Raw genomic sequence first — 21,216 nt, 5'->3', positions numbered from 1 at the left:
GCATATTCGCTTTCATCAATATCTTTATTTTTCTCAAAGCCGTTCTCATTTTTTAAAAATGTAACATCTTTGGATATATATAGTTTGTTGCTTTTGAGGTCGAAGCACCTAAAACCTTTTTTATTTTCTCTGTATCCTAAGAACACACATTCGATAGCTTTTGCAGATAACTTATCTCTTTCATGTGTAAGGACAAAACACTTACACCCAAAAATTCTTAATCCATTAAAATCGGGTGTTCTTTCAAAGAGTTTTTCATATGGAGATATATTTTGTAGGGATGAGGATATCATTCTATTTATCAAATAAGTGGAAGTTAAGGCGGCTTCGGCCCAATAGCACTTTGGAATTTCTTTGGAAATGAGAAGAGTCATGGTGGTTTCCAAAATGTGTCTATGCTTTCTTTTGGTTAGACCGTTTTGTTGCGGAGTCCTAGGACATGACCTTTGATGACAAATGCCATTAGTTTCCAAGTATTCTTGAAATTCATTTGATAGATATTCTCCACCGGAATCGGATCGAAGAATGGAGATATTACTTGAAAATTGATTTTTGATAATCATATGAAATTTTTTAAAGAAATTAAAAACTTCGAATTTTAGATTGAGAAAATAGATCCACACATATCGAGTGTAATCATCAATGAAAGTAACATAATATGAATATCCTCCTTTTGATATGACCGGAGAAGGACCCCAAACATCCGAATGGACTAATTCAAAGGGTCTTTTGGACACAAATGTTCTTTTTGGAAAAGGGGTGGATTTCATTTTTCCAAAAATACAACTCTTGCAAACAAAATGTTTCTCATTACAAAATTTCTTTTCAAAAGGAAAAGAGTACATTTTTTAGAAGCTTGGATGTCTAAGTCTTTGATGCCAAGTTTCAATATTTTTATCTTGGACATGATTACAAAATGAGTTAGTGGAAAGTTTCAAATTGTTCATGTAGTAGAGATCTCCTCTCCTATGGCCTTGCCCAATCCGCTTCTCGGACTGGAGATCCTGTATAGAGCAATCCTTGGTTGAGAAGGAGATTTCACATCCATGATCACATATTTGAGAGACAGATAAAAGATTTAAATTAAATTGAGGTACTACCCTTACATTTGGCACAAAAAAATCTTTTGAAAAGTCTAAAGTTCCAAAACTTTTAACTTGTAAAGAGGTACCATCGGCGGTGGAAAAAAAAGAATTTTTGGAGTTGCTACATACATTGGATAGTCCATTTTCAATAGGGGTCATATGAAAAGATGCTCCAGAATCAAGAATCCAAGAAGGCGTACCTGGAGGAGAAGAAGAGGCAATGGCGGCTCCCAAAGTTGATGGCTATTTGAGTAGAATTTGAAGTGCTTCGGATAGTTGAGCAAGGGAAAAGGACTCTTTCCCTTTCATTGGCTCCTCTTCTTTTGTGAGATTTCTTCAATAATAGCAACTTTACCTTTTGGAGGTTCATTTATCTTTGGACAATTAGGTCTTATATGACCCGGTTCTTGACAATGATGGCAAATGGTTTTCCTATAATTGCCATTATAGTTATTTTGCCTCCCAAAGTGTGGAGGCTTATAAGCTTTCATATGATTGCCGGGTTTAGACACGGCTAGAACTTCATCTCCTCCTTTAATCATGCCAAGACGCGTTTCTTCTTGGCATATTTCGGCTATGGCATCTTCCAATGGAAGCGGTTTAGATCTATGAAGAAGGGAGGACCTAACTTGTTCATATTCGGGCCTAAGCCCTTGTAAAAATTGGAAAAAGTGTTTTTTTTCCATTTGTTCTCTTCTCATTTCCACATCTTCACTAGATACCCATTTGGGTTCAAGAAGGGATACCTCATCCCATAAAGGTCCAAGAGTGCTATAGTAATCTCTTACACTCATTTCACCTTGCTTAATGGTACGGATTTTTTCTTGGATAAAGAATTGACGAGCAAGGTCTTTTTGGGTATACATATCTTTCATAAAGAACCATGCTTCATTGGCTAGGCGGAATTTAGCAATGTTGGCGCAAATCTTTATCTCCACGTTGTTCATGAACCATGCAAGAATTTTTGCATGCTTACTTTCCCAATCTTCTACCTTTGATTGGTGATCTTCAATAGCCTTCATGCGAGCATTTCCTTCTAGAGCTTTTTCTTGATCACCATCCATTTTCGTAAGTTGAAGTTGAGGTTCCCTAATGGTGCCCATAACATATCCCCAAAGCTTTTTACCTTTGAGGTTGTTCTCCATGGCGGCGGCCCACATCATGTAGTTAGTATCATTAAGCTTGAAGGAGAGATCAATCTTTTGTTCTCCTTCCATCATATAATCAATAATGGAGGACAAACCAAGAGAGAGGTATAACTAGTCAACTAGCTATATGAATCAAGAGCACAACCAAGGCTCTTATACCATGTAATGAAATATGCGGAAAAGAAATGTATGTCCTACAATGGACATTCACACATAGAAATCAAAGAACAAGTCCAAAAGAGGACATACACAAAAGCTAATAATGGCTAGAAAGCATAAAATCTTATAAAGGCACAAAGAGGCTTGAAGAAGCCACACGTTACAAAGGGGGAGACCCCACTTATTTATAGGCAAGAGAGAGGGACCATTGGGAGTCCCAACAAGGAGTCGTTGGGTTCCCAACGGTCACAATTGTGACCGTTGGGGGCCCAACGACTCTTTGTTGGGGCCCCCAATGGCTGTGCATTTAATGCACAAAAAGTACAAAAAAGGAACAAAAAATAAATAAGAAAAAAACAGAAAAAGAAAAAGGAAAAAGAAGAAAAGAGAAAAAGTCTACAATGCCCCTATTGGGCGAGTTTACAGAACTACCCCTTATCGGATAGTGTGTGATAAATATATTTATATATATATAGATATAGATATATAAATATATTGATTACATATATTTTAACACTTCTCTGTAGGCAAGTGCTGACAAAACAAAGGGTCATAAAATTGTTGTCTATAGTGATGCGGATTGGGTCGGGGATCCAGATGAGCGAAGATCTGTCTCGGGGTATTGTGTTTTCATTGGACAAAATTTGGTCTCCTGGAGAAGTAAGAAGCATAAAGTTGTAGCTAGGTGAAGCACTGAAGCGGAGTATCGATCTATGGTTGCTGCCATTGTAGAAGTTACGTGGGTTAGACACGTATTGACGGAAGTAGGGGAAGAAATTTCGCAGTCATCCTTGCTAGTGCCATCAACATGTCTTTTAATCTAATCCACCATAGTCAAGCCAAGCACATTGAGATAGATCAACATTTCGTGCGGTAGAAGGTTGAAGAGGAGATTGAACCTGAATTTTTTAGAACCGAAGATCAAGTAGCAGATTTGTCCACTAAAGGATTAACTAAAGACAGGTTTTGGAAGCTCAAAAACAAGTTGTTCATGGTACAAGACCATGCACAACTTGAGGAGGGGTGAAAAACAATATGGGTCTGGAGGCAGATCCAGACCCGTGTGTGTTATATGCCACTTAATGGCTTTATTGTAATTCTCATCTTTGGTTGCAGGGCAATTTAGTACCGTAAATAGTTTATAAACACAAACTATAAATAATCATTTTCAGGGCTGCGGGTGATATTGGCTACAGTCTATACACAGTTGGTATCAACCCTTCCCATCGTGTCTTCCTCTTCACTGCAACAGATCCTGGTGAGTTCACTGCAACAGATCCTAGTGATACAATAATTAACAGTAAGGATCGTCACGCCACATTGGCCTATGGAAGAAATAGGCCTATGACAACGGCGACCTTGTTGTTTATTATGTGCAACACTGAAGAGGACAATAATGAGTTATCTTGGTTACGCAAATTTTCGCAGTTGAAGTATTGTTGACCGAGCACAGAAGCAAGATGTTGGCAGGATGATATGAGACATCTTGACCATGGTAAGCAGAAGTGCAAGATTATTTTTCAGTTGGCTAAGAAAACGTAGATAAGCCAAAGATTCTTACCAGTTGTGTGTTAGGCTCACAGATGGAGCGTGACGTTTGCCTTGTGCATGCAGAGAATGCACGTTGAATTCAACTGGATGGATTTGTACATTTGGGTATTGGAGATTCAACTAAACTTCTAGATTCCCTCCTAAGATTGTGGGTTAGCGAAGTGCCCATGTTGAGTAGAATGCCCGTTGTTTTGGTCCCTTGAGTTGGCAGATCTTCTATGGATTGTGTGTGCAAAAAAAGTTGTTTGTGGCTCGTCGGTTCCTGCGGGAACATTTTGCTGACTCTAGATGAGAGTTACAGCGTGCTGGCTTCAAGAGGGGAGTTGTAGCATTAGGCTAAGGTACCCTTGTGAGGACGAGGGCCCAGGAAGACACTTTGAAGGACCACTTTGGGGTGATACACAAGTAGGCATTCCCCACCAGAGGACTAGTTTGGACCGTTAAAAAACCGCAAGTTTGTGCTTAAGGGAGTTGATATTCCTGCAACATGCGTTGGTGGTCGTCTTTCTTTGCGAGGATCGTGAAGGGCTTGAAATTGCCCTTGCTGAGGTTGAAAGACACCCCAGCCATGAGCAAAGACGACAAGTTTGTCGTGCGGACGAGGATCACCCGTTTGTGCATGAGACTGCACTGGGGTCTCACGAGCAGAGAATGCTCGATGTTGATAAAGCAAAAGACCATTGGGTAAGTGATCAGAGATGTGTTAAGGAATGAGACTTGGCATGTTAAAAGTTGCGGCGATGGTGGATGTAAACTAGAACAAGTTGAGTAGACTGAAGAAAAAGAGTAAACCAAAAATAAGTACAAAGAAAAACTGACATATCTGTGAAGACTATGTTCTTACCTACACAGACATTGTCGAGGACAACAATGGTTTGGGTGAGGGAGAATGTCTCGGACCGATATTTCGGAATAGGATAAGTTGTAGTGCGAAGCTCTATTAAGTGAAAAATGCATCGAGTGTAGAAACGCACGGTGTGCGTTGGCTTGAACGGTGATGTGCGGTGGTAGCATGGCACGCGATATGCAATGGTATCGTTGTTGGTGCATCACTGTATGGCGGCACAGACATGGAGCATTATTTAGTTAAGCAGTGCCAGCGGATCAGAAGATATTGCCTTTGGAGATTTGGTTAAGGACCTCTCGGCTTGCAGAGTCCCACGTGTAGCAATTGGACGCACGGGGGTGTGTGTGGGTTAGGGTTAATTCCCCCAGGGATCACATTAGGTGATTCTAACCAAGTATGGTGACTCAGGGCTAGGCGAGTGAATGCCTAGGCGCCGATGAATGAGTCTGGGTGGTGCTCTTCGTTATGGTGTTCAATCATCAACTGGTCTTCGAACTGGGCGCCGCAAGGTCTCGTTTCGTCAGTGGCAAGGTTTTGTTGTGGCGTGCGCATGGACTTACAATACGCTTCATGGCACGCAAGGTTAATGCAAGTTTGTGCCCCTTTCGAAAGTGATAGTTGGTATAAGACGACTATGCACTAAGCGACATGGACTACATAAAGTACGCATTTGAAAATGTGCTTGATCAACTTCGACTAGGCAGCTGCACACGAAGTGGTGTGCAAAGTCAATGAAATGATTCATCACATGGAAAAGTGTTGGTACACGACCTTTGGCCGTTAGGCTGGCCACATTGGACAGCTTGACGCATCGCGGATTTGCAAAGTATTATATGCCTGTGACAAATTAGTTGTGAGTGACCGACCGGAAGGCTTGTCGCGATAAGGAAGGACCGTCGCGCCGCACTGGCCTTGATAGCGGACTTGTTCGACCAGCTAGGCAGTGCTCGTGTCTTTTCAAAGCTAGATCTGTGATTGGGTTAGTGGCAAGTGAGGATGGTTGATGATGATGAGCCTAAGACGACTTGCGTCACTCGCTATGGTGCATACAAATTTTTAGTGATGCCATTATGGTTGACTAATGTGTCGACCACATTCACGACATTGATGAACAAGATCTTCTACCCTTATCTAGACAAGTTTGTGATAGTCTATCTCGACAACATCGTGATCTACAGCAGCAGCATGAAAGAACATGTCGGGCACTTGCGAACAGTGTTTCAGGTGTTGAAAGAGAATGACCTCTATGTCAAGCGAGAGAAGTGTCTCTTCGAGCCGGAGGAGATCAGTTTTCTTGGCCACATCATGGGGCATGGTTTGCTGCGCATAGACGGGCAGAAGATAAGAGTTATCCAGGAATGGTGTAACGCCCCAAAAATCCAGGACTTGTAACTTTTAGAATAGTTTAGAAAGCTTTGAAATCATAAAATTATCAGAGTCTAAATAGTACTTCAGCGGAAAATGATATTTTTAAAACAATAAGTCGATGGACCTTGAGCGCATTACAGCGTAAACTTTCATTTACCGAATTCCGCACAACTATCGAAATCAAAAGGTTTTAAAATGCATTTTCAATGATGGAGAATTTGTTTGTTGAAACCAAGAAGAAGTTTACTAAAACAGTTTTAGTAACTCAAGGTTTAATAAAAAGAGAAATTTTGAAATACACTTTATACCAAATTTACCAACATGTCCTCAAAAGCGAAACGTCAGGGAAAGAGCTCTATCTTGATCTCATCACGCCATCGTGCCATCGCAGACTGTATTACCTATCCATTATCTGCCCATAAAATGGGTCAGTTCTACTAAAAACTGGTAGGTGTACAGACAGGACAATATTGAACATAATTAAGCAGAATAATTTAATATGTCAAGTAGACAAGCAATTTTATAGCAATTTAATTTCAACAGATTCATGGAGTAACTATCGTGAGCAGAATGCTAAAACTATCGCAAGCATTTCACTGGCACAAGTAGGTTAATTATTATAAGCAAAGCACTGCATAAGCAAGCAAAATACGATGTTACATCAACCACACACACAATTTCATAAGTATTGAAACCTGTTGCATGCTATAGCTTTCATACGTGCATAGCTCAACAAAATGTGTGATCGGATTTAAATTATGTTTCAATATTAACTGGCCAAGTGGGTACGCACAAGGCACGACTCTAGAAACAGCCGAGACTGATCCGGGGGTTTATTATGCTATGTATTTTAAGATAACCTGGATATCTGACTGAGTCCGCACCTAAGGGGACGGTCATTGACTCCGATGACTGGGAGAGAAATCCCCAAAGCAGCATAAACAATGGATGCATCCCGAACATGGAGAGCTACCACCTAGGATAATTATGGTAGTCCATTTCCCCTAACTCCGATGACTGGGGAAGCCGAGTCTTTTGCTCGTAACAGCCATGAATGACTTATCCATCGAAGTTTTTGTATCTTCCCGTCCTCTCCCCTGACAGGAGTCAGCGGTTCGAATGAGTACATCAGGGGTAGTTAACTGAAGACCCATTCTACATACTCTGGTCTTTCGACCCAACTCGAGTATCTTGCCGGTGAAGGCGGAATCATCACCTATTTAGGTGATCACAACATTTTGTTATTTGCACTCATCGATGTTGCCACAACCTACTCATCCAATCATCGCAACGTAAGAAGACGTACTTGTCAAAAAGTACGATCGTACTTATCAAAAGTACGACTACGATGAAAGGGATATGGTTTCACCATAGAAAACCCAACAGATATTATATGCATAAGAAGTAACACAACACAATTTGGCAAGATAAGTCTTGAGTTCATTTCAACAATATTTTGCATATTTCATGATACAAGGTCGTCTCGGATCTCTCGTCCGATCAACAAAGTACTTAACATTTCGTGCATGTCTAAAAGTACGCTATACTGAACAAGGGAGGTGTGTGGGTTTCTCAAAAGGAACACCCAACACACAACTTCATAATGATCCAAGGAATATAGGAGTGCTCATTTGGCACGATTCATCCTTAAAAGCCACAATGCCACATTGAGTCATTCACATAAGGCACATCACTATCAATCTTGCCTCCAAAATTTATCTTAATATCGACATGATTCGCACGACACGCGACACTAGGTTTAATAAATGGAGAATGGGTCCTTCAACAGAACCTCACTCGGTCACAGGCTCCTGCCCTCAATCGGGGTTATTTAAATTGGGTCGCAACTCGAATCGGGGTTATAAAACATTTCTCCCAAGTGTGTGGACTTGGGAGGGCTCAAATGTGACTTCGCAATCCTGCAAGACTTGAACTTAACTTTGCAAAAGTTGTGCATTTTGAAGAGCACTAGGTTTGCAGAAGGAAAGTCGCTTTTAAAGAACTGCAATGCACGAGCACAACTTCTAGTGTTTTGAAAACAAGTGAAATCAGGATAGGCACAAGACTACATTTATGTAAGTACATTTTTACCATAAGTGTGAGCATATGCAGGTTATAACATGACGACAAGCACCTCTCGACTTGCGATGCCGCACATCAAGCGAAAAGCACATAAGTAACACACAAGGTACCAAAAACATACCTTGTCTGCTTAGATAGGCAAAATGTATGCAATCAAACAAGGGCATAGGTATTGCAAGAAGTACGAAACCACACCTCAAATTCATAAACAACTACACAAAATAATAATCGAAGAATGAAATTGAACCTCGATCCATGAGCATGCAAACAAGAAAATACGCATTTCAGAAGCAATATAACTCTAATCATGTCTAGCATGGGCATCTTAATTATTTCAACTTAAATAGGTTCATTTATTGCCCTTTGTGCGACTTTACCCTACCTCAGAATGTTGTGTAGCTGCGTACACCTACGCGTGAGGATAATACGAGGGTCGGGCCGCGGAGCACGAACGAGGCTTGTTGCGTAAGCTGCAAAGGTACGTTATTAGTATGCATTTAAATGAGTAGGGAAAACGGCAACAAAGGACTGGGGTCTCGGCTTCTCTCCAAAACAAGGCAGGGATCAACGGTCCCTGCTGACCTGAAACGGAATGGGGTAGGGTCCAATGACCCATGCCGCCAAAGGAAACAAGTGCAGGGGTCATCGGCCCCTGCCAGATATTTAAAGAAGGGCAGGGGCCAAGACGACAAGAGAGGGGCAGGGGCCATCGGCCCCTGCTGGGTTTCCGAAAAGGGAGGCAGAAGCCGAAGGCTCCTGCTGGCTTTAAAGGAAGGACAGGGGCCGATGGCCCCTGCTGGAAAAATGAGCAGAGAGAGGGAGCGCAGGGGCCAAAGGCCCCCTGCGGCTTCCAAAAGAGGAGGCAGGGGCCAATGGCCCCTGTCGTTCATGGAGAAAAAGGGCAGGGGCCATCGGCCCCTGCTGGTCTTTAAAAGAGGAGGGGGGCAGGGGCCCGGGCTTGGGTTTTAAAAGAAGAGGGGCAGGGGCCGATAGCCCCTGCCGGAAGGTAAGCAGAGAGAGAGAGACGCAGGGGCCTTTGGCCCCTGCCTGCGACTGTCGGGAGGGGAGAAGGGTATGAGCAGGGAGAGAGATCGACTTAACTGAGGGTCGTCGGGAAGGCAGCGGTAACAGTGATGAACGAGAGGGGATGGTAGTCACCGGTGGCCTGCCAGAGAAGGAACCAACACGTGATGGGGGGTTGCCGGAAATCGCCACGAGAGAGAGACGAGGGTTGCGAGGTTGGCACGCCAGCGAAAGGGCTCGGGTTGGCTGCGGTGAGCTCTGACAGGAACCCGCCACCTGGAAGAGAATCGACGGCGATGGTGGCAGCGGCGGCGGCGATCAGATCAGAGGGGAGGAGGTGTCGACGGTGTTGTCCTGCATAGGGCACGGGGAGGGCTCGAGAGGGAGGTGCGGTCGGGGTTGCAGGCGAGGTTGTCGCCCGTAGGGAACGAGAAGGGGGGTGGTGCATCAATCCTCCTCCAGCAACGCTCTTAAAGAGCTCGGGGAGGGGCGAGATCCGGGGAAACCCTCAAGGGGTTTCCTTATCCTGCCGAAAGGGTGGAGCGGCACGAGTGGGGAGGTTGTTTTTTAAATAAAACCTCCCCTGCGTCGAGTTTTAAAACCCTAACGAGGGCGGGCCTGGGTCGGGTCCCGACCCGGGTCCGGTAAATTTTTTTATTTTTTTTTACGTAGATTTTACAAATGGAATCCGCCGACCAAGGTGTCAGAGTTGCGGTCATTGCTTGGCTTGACAAACTATTATCTCCGATTCATCGAAGGCTACTCTCTCATTGTTGCGCCCTTTACGGATTTGCTGAAGAAGAATCGAGTATGGCTCTGGACAAAAGTCTGCCAAGATACCTTCGATGACTTGAAGAAGGCCCTGGTGAGGGAACCAGTGTTGTAGTTGCCAGACCACTCAAGACCCTTTGAAGTCCACACAGATGCTTCAAACTTCGCCATCGACGAAGTTATAATGCAGGAGAGACATTCAATTGCTTACGAGAGTAGGAAGCTGAAGGATGCGAAGAAGCTCTACACTGTGCACGAGCGTGAGATGATGGCCATCGTGCACTGGCTCAGGATCTGGCGACACTTGTTAAAATGTAAAACTGTACATATATATATAATAATATTATATTATTATATATATATATAAATACATTTTTCATTTCTTTCTTTTCTGTAATTTTTTTTCTTTATTTTTATTTTTTGTCTTTATGTCATCTAGTTCAGTTTGAACTAGAATGATTGTTGCTAGTCAAGTCCTGTCCAAACTTGACTAGCAATAGAGTTGTTGGACTGACACATGGTATCAGAGCCGCGGAAGTACTAAATCTTGAGGAAAATCTGCCTCGGTTTCCGTGCTCGCTTGCAAAAGTGTTTGCCACTTAAAGAGAAGTGTTTTATCACTTCATTGGGGAAGATTTCACATCTTGTTGTATTGTTTTTTTCTTCTTTTTTCCCTTCTTGTTTCTCTTCTATCCCTATTCTTTCTCTCCTTGTAATCGATGGATGACAATGATAAAGTCACCATCATGCCTATGAAACTAAGTGATACGAACTATGTAACATGGGGCTTCAATCATGAAGCACCATATATGGGGAAAAAGCCTATGGAGGATTGTGGATGGTTCCGATTCGGAACCTAAGCTCTCTTACTAAAAAGGAGGGAGATAAAGAGGTCCCTCTATCGGAAGAAGAGAGAATCAAGGCTATTGCTTCATACGAGAAGAAATGGAAAGAATGGAGAATATCTCATGCGAAGATAATGTCATGGCTTATCAATAGCGTTGACAATAAATATGCTCAAGTCTTGCCAAATTTGATCATGGCAATAAGGCATGGGAATACCTTAAAAATATGTATTCCCTTAAAGATATTGCACACATGTGCAACCTCCAAGAAAAAGTTTGAATGATGACACAAGGAGACAAAACTATTCGTGAATATTACAATGGGTTATCCGAACTTTGGGAAGAACTTTTTCTTTTAGAACCAAAGTGGCATTGTGCCGAAGACATCGAGCTTCGTCAGAAACAACTCAATGCTGAACATTTTTACCAGTTTATCACTGGATTAAGGCCGGAATTTGAAACCACTAAATCGGCCCTACTTCACCGGGGAAAAATTTCTTCTATTGTTGAAACTATTGAAGAGTTAACAATGGAAGAAAATCATCTCCGGAAAGGTTCTTTAAAAATTGAAGATGATTCCGTTTTAGCCGTGTCTAGACCAGGGAATCATGTTCGATCATATAGGCCTCCTCACTTTAACCGACAAAATGGTGACTATGATAAGAAGAAAGTTATTTGTCATCACTGTCATGAACCGGGACACTACAGGCCACAATGTCTCAAACTTAAGGAGCTGAGAGAAAAAAGAGCTACAATTGCTAGATCGGAGCCTAAAGATCAGGATGCACCAGTTTCCCTGACCCAACTAATGGAGATTCTTCAGCCTCTCATCAAAGGTGCCTCTTCCTCATCTGAAGCTTCAACCGACGCAGTAGCCTCATCTTTTTCTGATCTAGGTAAAATTTCTTGGCTCCTTGACTCTAGTGCATCTTTTCATATGACCCCAAATAATCAAAGTCTATCCAAATGTGTTAAAAATAAAACAAGTGTGTCAAAGGTCTTTACTGCTGATGGGACTTCTCTTGAAATAGAAGGAATAGGAAATTTTGAAAAAAATTATAAAACAAAAAAAAATTCTATTCCAGAAATTAGACATGTTCCCAAATTAAATTTAAATCTTTTATCTGTATCTCAAATTTTTTATTATGGGTGTAATATTTCTTTTTCTTCTAGTGGTTGTTGGGTACATGATCACCAGTCAGGCAAGCTGATTGGGGAAGGTCATAGAGAAGGAGGACTCTATTACATGATTTTTTTGGAAATGTCGAAGAAAGCTTTTTGTTATAATATTCAAAAAATAGAGTTGAAACTGTGACATAAGAGACTTGGTCACCCACATATAGCCAAAATCCAACATTTTCCAAATCTAGGGAAATTTTGTAACTCTGAATCATTTGATTGTAAAGATTGTATTCTCGGCAAAATGAAAAGATTACTATTTGAGAACATAACCTTTTTCTCTTCAAGACCACTTGAATTAATACACTCGGATGTTTGGGGTCCTGCACCAGTAATTTCTAAAGGAGGATTTGTTTACTATGTTATTTTTGTCGATGATTTCTCCCGACATACGTGGATGTACTTTCTCAAACATAAGTCTGAAGTATTTTCATACTTTCAAACTTTTCATAATATGGTTAAAAACAAGTTTTAAAATGATATTACTATTTTTCGCACAGATTCAGGGGGAGAGTTTTTATCCACAGATTTTCAAAAGTATCTTAAATTGCATGGTATCACACATCAAAGATCTTGTCCTTATACACCTCAACAAAATGGACTGGCAGAACGAAAACATCGTCATATTATAGAAACCACTAAGACTTTATTAATAGCAAATCAAGTTCCGAAAGACTTTTGGGCAGAAGTTGCCTTAACTACCACATATCTCATTAATAGGATGCCATCTTCTTCGTTACAAAATATCACTCCCATTGAAAAACTTATGAGCATTTCTTCAGACTACTCTAGACTGAGAATATTTGGGTGCAAATGTTTCATATTTACTGACAAAAATGATAAACTTTCCCCTCGTGAGATTCCCTGTGCCTTTTTAGGATATGCTGAAAACCAGAAAGGTTATAGATGTTTTGACTTCAAAAATAATAAACTATATGTGTCTAAAAATGTTTCCTTTCTTGAAAAGGAGAGCTTCTTTGATTTTATAAAATTAAAAGACGTCACTGAGTACTCCTTTTTGCTAGATCTAACATCAACATCTGATGAATATGACCTTGATTGTAACTTTGATGATGATAAAAGAATTATTGATCTTAATGTTGAAAATGAAGAAGTTCATAGAGATACTAGTATTCAATATTTCAGGCGACAAGAGTCTAATCCTCCATGTGCACTTGAAAAATATTCTAACATTCCAACTAGACAATCATCCCGAGTCTCGAGGCCTCCAGGAAAGTTTGTATCATACGAGTCTTTCTCACCCACATATAGGGCAATTATTGCATTAATTCACTCATATGAAGAACCATCCACATATTTTCAAGCAAAAAATGATATCAAATGGATAGAAGCCATGAAAGCTGAATTAGATGCACTTGAAAAGGCTTCTACATGGAATATTCAAGATCTTCCTCCAGAGAAGAAAAATATAGGATGTCGATGGGTTTATAAAATTAAAACGAAGAGTGATGATACTCTTGAAAGATATAAAGCTCGTTTAGTAGCGAAAGGTTATGCCCAAGAATATGGGATTGATTATGAAGAAACCTTTGCTCTGGTGGCTCTTATGACAATTGTCCGAACCTTAATTGCCTTAGCTTCTATCAAAAAATGGTCTATTTTTCAAATGGATGTCAAAAATGCATTTTTAAATGGAAAAGCTAGTTGAAGAAGTATACATGGAACCCCCTCCTGGTCTAAGTATTCCTAAGGGTAAAGTCCTTCGCTTAGAAAAAACTCTTTATGGACTTAAACAAGCACCAAAAGCTTGGTATGATAGGTTTAGTCGTGTTATGATTGATATTGGTTTTCAATTCTGTTTAACTGACACTGTTTTGTTTATTAAGAATTCTAATGCAGGGATCATTGTGCTTCTTCTCTACGTGGATGATAAGATTATCACCGGAAGTGATAAACAGGGAGTTGAAACAATCAAAACACTTCTTAAATCTTATTTTGAAATGACTTATTTGGGCTTGTTGAAATATTTTTTAGGCATTGAAGTTGCTTATTCTCCTAGAGGATATTTATTATCTCAGACTAAATTTGTTTTTGATATTGTTTTCAGGTCTGGTATTACTGATGATAAGAAAGTTGACACTCCAGAAGTTGTTAATGTTAAAATGAAGATTGATGATGGAGAACTTCTTGCAGACCCTACTCCTTATAGACAGCTTGTCGGGGCACTTTCCTATCTATCCATTATCAGACCAGATATAACACATACTGTTCACACAGCAAGTCAATTTCAACATGCTCCTACTTTTGTTCATATGGAAGTAGTCATGCATATTATCAGATATATCAAGTCCTCTCTTTCACGAGGACTTTTCTTATCTTCCTCCTCTTCTCTTGATTTAATTGCATATACTGATGCTGATTGGGGAGGTGATTCCAATAACAGACACTCAACCACTGCTTTTGTATCTTTTTAGGGGAATCATTGATCTCGTGGAGGTGTAAAAAGCAGCATAAGGTATCTCTCTCATCCACTGAAGCTGAATACAGAGCCATGGAAATCACGACCATGGAAGTAGTTTGGCTCCGACGACTGCTTGCTGACATGGGAGCTGAAGCAACAAAGGCTTCACAAATGTGCTGTGACAACAAATGTGTTGTGACAACAAAAGTGCGATCTACATTGCCAGTAACAGAACATTCCACAAACGCACCAAACACATCAAAATGGATTGTCACTACGTCAGAGAGGAATATCTACACGGGATAATTGATCTGCCATATGTCACTTCAGAATATCAGTTAGCAGACTTCTTTACAAAGCCTCTCGCTGCTCCCCGATTTCACTTTCTCTTAGACAAACTTTCGCTCATTGTACCGTAAGTTTGAGGGGGAGTGTTAAAATGTAAAATTGTATATATATATATATATATATATATATATATATATATATAATAATAATATATTATTATATATATATAAATATATTTTTCATTTCTTTCTTTTCTGTAATTTTTTTTCTTTATTTTTATTTTTTGTCTTTATGACATCTAGTTCAGTTTGAACTAGAATGACTGTTGCTAGTCAAGTCATGTCCAGACTTGACTAGCAATAGAGTTGTTGAACTGACACAAATAGAGTTGTTGGACTGTGTCAGTCTAACAGCTCTATTGCTGTCAAGTCTGGACAGGACTTGACTAGCAACAGTCATTCTAGTTCAAACTGAACTAGATGACATACAACAACAACAACAACTACGCCTTCATCCCAAAACAATTGGGGTCGGCGATATGAACCAAAAAAGAAAATCATTCTGGGTCTTCCACATGAATCCTTCTCCTCCAATCATTTCTATCCAATGCCATGTCCTCGGTGAGGTTCAAAGCATTCATATCCTTTCCTATCACCTCCATCCATGTCTTCCTAGGCCTGTGACAGACAGCATAAAAACTTAGTCATACCCTATGAATATGAACTAGATGACATAAAGACAAAAAATAAAAATAAAGAAAAAAAATTACAGAAAAGAAAGAAATGAAAAATGTATTTATATATATATATATATATAATAATATAATATTATTATATATATATATATACAGTTTTACATTTTAACAACACTATCTTATGAGTGCCCTTGACGGCTGCACGGGGGGAGCCTTCCGAAGTTCACTTGGAGGTTGTGTTGCTGGACCGCATCCGCGAAGGAATGCAGCATGACACAACGGCACAACACCTTGTCTCTCTGGCACAAGAGGAAAAGACGACGGCCTCCTTGTGACTAAAGGGAGACGCGTTTTCATGTCGCGGTGAGAAAGTCTTCGTCGTGAATTGCTTAAAGAGTGTCATGATACATTATGGGTCAGACATCCATGTCAGAAGTGAACCTTAGCACTCCTTGAGCGCGGCTACTATTGACCGCAGATGAGAGACGATGTGGAGGGGTATTTGCGACCGTGGCTCGTCTGCCAGCAAGACAAGCGAACCAACAAGAAGACTGTCAGACTCCTTAAGCCTCTACCTATTCCAGAACGTCCTTGAGAAAGCATTTTCATAGACTTCATTGTTAGTTTGCCAAAGGTAGATGGTCTTAGCTCCATCCTGGTGGTTGTGGATCGTTTCTCTAAATACGCAACCTTCATACCAGCTTTCAAAGAGTGTCATGCAGAGAAGACTGCAGAGTTGTTCGTCAAGCATGTTGTGAACCACTGAGGTGTACCAAGAAGCATTGTGATCGATCGCGATGCTCGCTTCACGGGCAAATTCTAGCGTGAAATATTTTGACTATTCTGCTCTGATCTGCTATTCTCAACAAGTTTTCACCCACAGACCGATGGGCAGACGGAACGCATCAACAGACTGTTGGAGCAGTACCTCAGGCACTTTGTTAGTGCCAATCAGAAAGACTAGGTGAAACTCCTAGATGTGACTCAATTTTGCTACAATCTTTAGAATAGTGAGTCTTCAGGTCACAGTCCATTCGAGATAGCTACGAGGCAGCAACCGCTGACCCCGCATACTCTAGCGGTACAGGAGAAGGGAAGGTCATCCTTTGTCTATCAATTTGTTTGAGACTGACACGAGCAAACTGAGCTGGTAAAGGCGTTTCTGCACAAGGCGGCTAAGAGGATGAAGAAGTGGACGAACAAACATCGTCGGCCTGTCGAGTTTCGTGTTGGGGACCAGGTGTTGGTGAAGCTTAACCCGGATCGCACAAAAATCTTTCGTGAACAGCACCGCGGACTGATCAGGAACTATGAGGGACCATTCACCATCACTAAGAAAGTGGGCAACCTAGCGTACAAGCAAGACCTGCCCTCGGACTTCAAGGTGCACCCGGTGTTTCATGTGTGCAACCTAAAACCGTTCTATGCGAACGAGGGGGATCCGGAACGTAGCGTGCCACGATGTGCTATTATCCTGCAGAGGGCCCCGGCAACACAACGGGCCGAGAAGCGTCTCAACAAGATCCTTCGCCACAAGGTCAACTACTTGGGCGAAGCAAAGAAATATTTTGTGCAGTGGGAGGAGACAACGGAACCAACATAGGAGCTAGTATTCCGAATGAAGAGATGCTATCCAGATGAAGTCAGGGCCTACCATGAAACAGATGGCGCTGAGGGCGGCGCATGATTTGAAGGGGGGAGCCTATTCCCCTGTGACCTACTTTGTACAGTTGTGTCTAGAGTCTGTTTTTCTTTGGTTGAGTCTTGATGTAAAGTGTTGAATCACTTGTAACTTTCTTCGGGCCACCCTTGCACTTTGATTCAAGTTGATAAATACCCTGAAGGGTCAGCTCGTAAATCTGAACTATAATGAGCCTGCGGACAAAATTGTGAATGAATGAAAATGCGTTGAGCTTTCTTTTGTTCACCCTCGTTGTGATTACTTTCACGTGATTGCAATTTCTCTCCCTCTCTATTCTCTCTCGCTCTCTTGCACTCTCTATTATCAAAGCTTCCGCAACGGCAATCAAGCGACCAGAAGGCTTGCGGCAGTAAGAAAGGACCGCCATGCCGCACTGGCCTATTGAAGAAATACGCCCGTGACACAGACCTTCATTCATTTATATTTAAGAAATTTGACAAGAGATCTTTTTAACCTCATCAGGATCCACAGATGATCCAGACCATGTGTACTGACAAGAAATAACCCAAGCTAGCACAAAGTTGCTAAGTTGTGTGAATGATTTGAGGCTGCTGAGTGCTGAAACCTAGTTAACCCCTAATATCTGTCCAGTTCATAGACTGTGCTTTGACTTTCAGTTCTTTTATGTTCAACTAGTTCATAATTGTACTTTGCTTTAGTTTGAGAAACCCTCCTAGTCATAAAAAAGAGTTTCCAAACTGATCTAAATCTTCATATTTGGTCTTGATCAGCATCATGCTTACCAAAGTATCAAATCCTTAATCTTTAATACTATCAAGATAACTGCATCTTATCAACTAGACTTTCCAAGAACCATTAATAGGAAGGACAGGTTGGCTTGGTCAACAATTTCACTAAACTCCTTGATGATTGACTTCTCAAACATAGTATCTCCTTTTGAACGTTTTAATCCTATCTAGTGACTACTCACCTATTCCAAACTAATTTGGTACTAGAATTATTCTCTATTATTTACTTCCCTTGATCCATCAATTGTCTCAAAAAATCAGTCAATGTCAGGCCTCTGTGAACATGTCCTGTCCTGGTTCTGGTTCAACTAATGCGACCGGAGACACTAGATTATTTAAGAAACTTAAAGAAGACTATATAATCTCCATGATAACATAGAGGAACACTTCTCATGGATGCGTGATGATATGGCTAGTTAAACCAATCAACATAAAGAACCAGATAATAATATTCATTCTCTGCTTCCAGCATACCCAATTATATTAAAATAAGAAGAAAAAGAGGAATGCCTGAGATGATACCATGTCTTTTTCAATAAAACTCCTTTGAAACGTCTTTTTCAATAGAACTGTGAAAACCAAAAAACAATGAAACTCTGTGTTTTTCAAATTATCAGCTAAATAACCTGTTTTTTGAGAGAAATGTTTATAACATGAAAAAAATAATATCTTGAATTTGAATCTCGAAGTTTTAATACCCTACCAGCCCAACTTGATTTTCAAGGAGAAATCTCACATATATGTAAGCTTTTTTGACATAGGACTTTTTGTTATTTTGGGTATTGCTAACTATAAACCACAGTTAATACAAACCTAGGTGATAAATCCAGAAGGAAAAAAAAATTAATGCCAAGCCTAGGATGGATCACAATATTCATAAACCATAGACTAGTTCAATGGACGGGCGACATACAGCTCATCGAAAGACAAAAAGGATCACAAGAAAACTGAAAACTGGGATACAACAAAAAACTCTTTTAATCGTTCGTGGACAGTTCAAGAAACAAGACCAAGAAAAAAAAATCATAAATGTCATTGGGCAAGAAAAAACAAAAGAAGGTTCATGTTATTTCTTAGTTAAGGAGAATATATACATGAGTAATCTGTCTCCATTACTGGTTCTTTGGAACCCTCCAAAAATCACACACTATAAAACAGCATAAAGATCGGCAAGCTTCCACCGACGCCATCCTGAAATCATGTCCACAAATCCAATTTGACATGATGGTACACAACATCAACGGAATCCACATTAAACCAGAAAAAGGAAAGGAAAAAAAATAGAGGTCATTCCTCGCTCATCGACTTATTTTGACAATTTCAGCTAAAATAATATTGTGGGTCTTGACCTTCCCCACCTTATACATCAACAATTACTACAAAAGCTGGAATTTTACCTCTTCAAACTTGAAGAACCCAAGGATTAAAGGTGTTGACAGAAATCCCAAGAAGCAAGCTTCCTTCCTCTCTAGAATATCACGGTGCCCTTCTCCTTTACATTACTCTAGCCTAGCTCCCAACTTCATCAGACCCCAAATTGTCTGACGGCTCCAAGAACACGAGAGAGAAAGAGTAGGCACCACGCACCACCGTATGATATACGCTTCTGAGATGGTTTACTAAATATATTTTGGGGAATATTGTTGTTGCAGGTAGATGGGTAACGGGTTTCGGTGGCTTTGGAGTTTGGGGAAGTGTTGAACAGACAAAACTCAGGCTTTTTTGCTCTTTCTAAACTGCAGGAAACTAGGGATAGAAGGAACTATGGATATTACCATCATGGGGGAAGATGTGGACAAAGACCAAACTACCCCATTTATGTCTTTGTCAACTGCGATGCTATTTTGCACCCTTTATTGGCTTAATGGGTGTCAATTGACAGATCTGTGAAATTGCTCATACGGACAAACATACCAAAGTTAGAAAGAAAACCAGTCAGTAGTTACAAGGCATTCTTTTACCCCCTTCAACTCATTGAACCCGTCTGACAAATTGTATGAAAGAAAAGTATGGCCCATATCATTTTGGGATGCAGTAACTTTTGGTTGAGGTGAACTCATGGTTACTTTTGTCAGCTTGGTGAAGCATAACATCATCTTATGTTAGCAATCATCTGATATTTATGTGGTAGTTTAGTTATTAACAAACCCTATTATTTTTTCTCTCAAAAAAAAAACTATTATTTTGATGTATGTGTTTTTTTATTGTTTACAGTTCAACTTAAAACAAGAGAGCAATATGCATGCTTGCTTTTGACGGTTTCTGAGAAAATGGGGTTAAAGACTCGCCACCTTTTTTCTTTATCATCATATGCCCATGTCTTGGTTGGCATCTCCCGTGTCCTTATTTCCTCAACGGTACTTCACCCCCCTACCCTTTATTGTAATATTTCATCATATCGGAACTGACCATTATGACTCACTCCTCATGTCCCTATCCCACCTCTCAAGTCATCATCACCTTAAAGGATTCATTTGTGGGGGTGAGGTTGCTGGCTTGGGAGTAAAGTGTGGATTTAGTGCTTTGCATTATTGTTCTTTGTCAAGACCTCCGTTTTAGTAAAAATAAAATTTAAGGACCATACTGTGATTTATTTCTAAGGCATTATGACATAGGACAGTCATTGCACTATTCCACCAAGGCGCAGCATTGATGATGTAAGTCTCAAGGCGCTTTAGCTCTTCGGTGCTTAATGAGTATAGTTTTGGTCATTAGCATTGCAAATTTTCATGATTTTTCTTCTGTTTAGGTCTTTAGGATCACTTACCTTTGTGTACCCATTTGATGAACTAGGGGTGCCGCCACTTTCTATCATGTAAGAGTTTGGTACTTAAAGTTCTAGGGAGGGGTCAAAGAAGGAGTCAATGCAAGTTGCCTCGCAACAATTACTGGCGAGAGGCCACATGCTATGAAAAGCAAACAAGAGAGAGAGAGAGAGGTGGGTTTGGGGTCCGCCTTTTCGAAGCTTTAGCTGATAAAGTTGTTTTTCCCATGAGCACATCATGTGCTTGTTCAAACTTGCTTGAAGCAGAGGATGGCCTTTGATGTTAGAGTCTGCACGTTTAGTGGAGGCCCGATATCGTGTTCCCAACATGGAAAATCCCTCTTCAATGGTTGCGCTCCATCATGCTATTGACAGGTCCTAGCATCATATGGAGATGACATCTCTCTGATGAGTCTTTTGCGCTTGATCTGCTCTCGGGCTCTATTGAAATTAGACGATGCAAGCGGTGGAGACTGATCTGGAAGACATGGTTGCTTACTACTTGGTGGTTTGTTTGGATGGCACGCAATGATGCTACT

The 21,216-nt window shown here is 40.7% G+C and overlaps 1 protein-coding gene across 1 annotated transcript in view; it reads right to left on the bottom strand.

The window, feature by feature from the left end:
- LOC149821577 (U-box domain-containing protein 3-like) overlaps positions 1 to 19,665 on the bottom strand; it is a 42,054-nt gene extending 22,389 nt beyond the window's left edge. The window contains exon 1 of the mRNA XM_089980801.1: positions 19,311 to 19,665. The gene's annotated coding sequence lies outside the window, so the exon portion shown is untranslated. The remainder of the gene's footprint in view (positions 1 to 19,310) is intronic.
- Positions 19,666 to 21,216: the final 1,551 nt, after the last annotated feature.

The sequence above is a fragment of the Nuphar pumila genome, chromosome 11, assembly GCF_984573655.1.
Source record: "Nuphar pumila chromosome 11, dmNupPumi1.hap1.1, whole genome shotgun sequence".
Lineage (NCBI taxonomy): Eukaryota > Viridiplantae > Streptophyta > Magnoliopsida > Nymphaeales > Nymphaeaceae > Nuphar > Nuphar pumila.
Note: the sequence above shows the minus strand (reverse complement) of the source record. Positions and strands in the feature narration are given on the sequence as shown.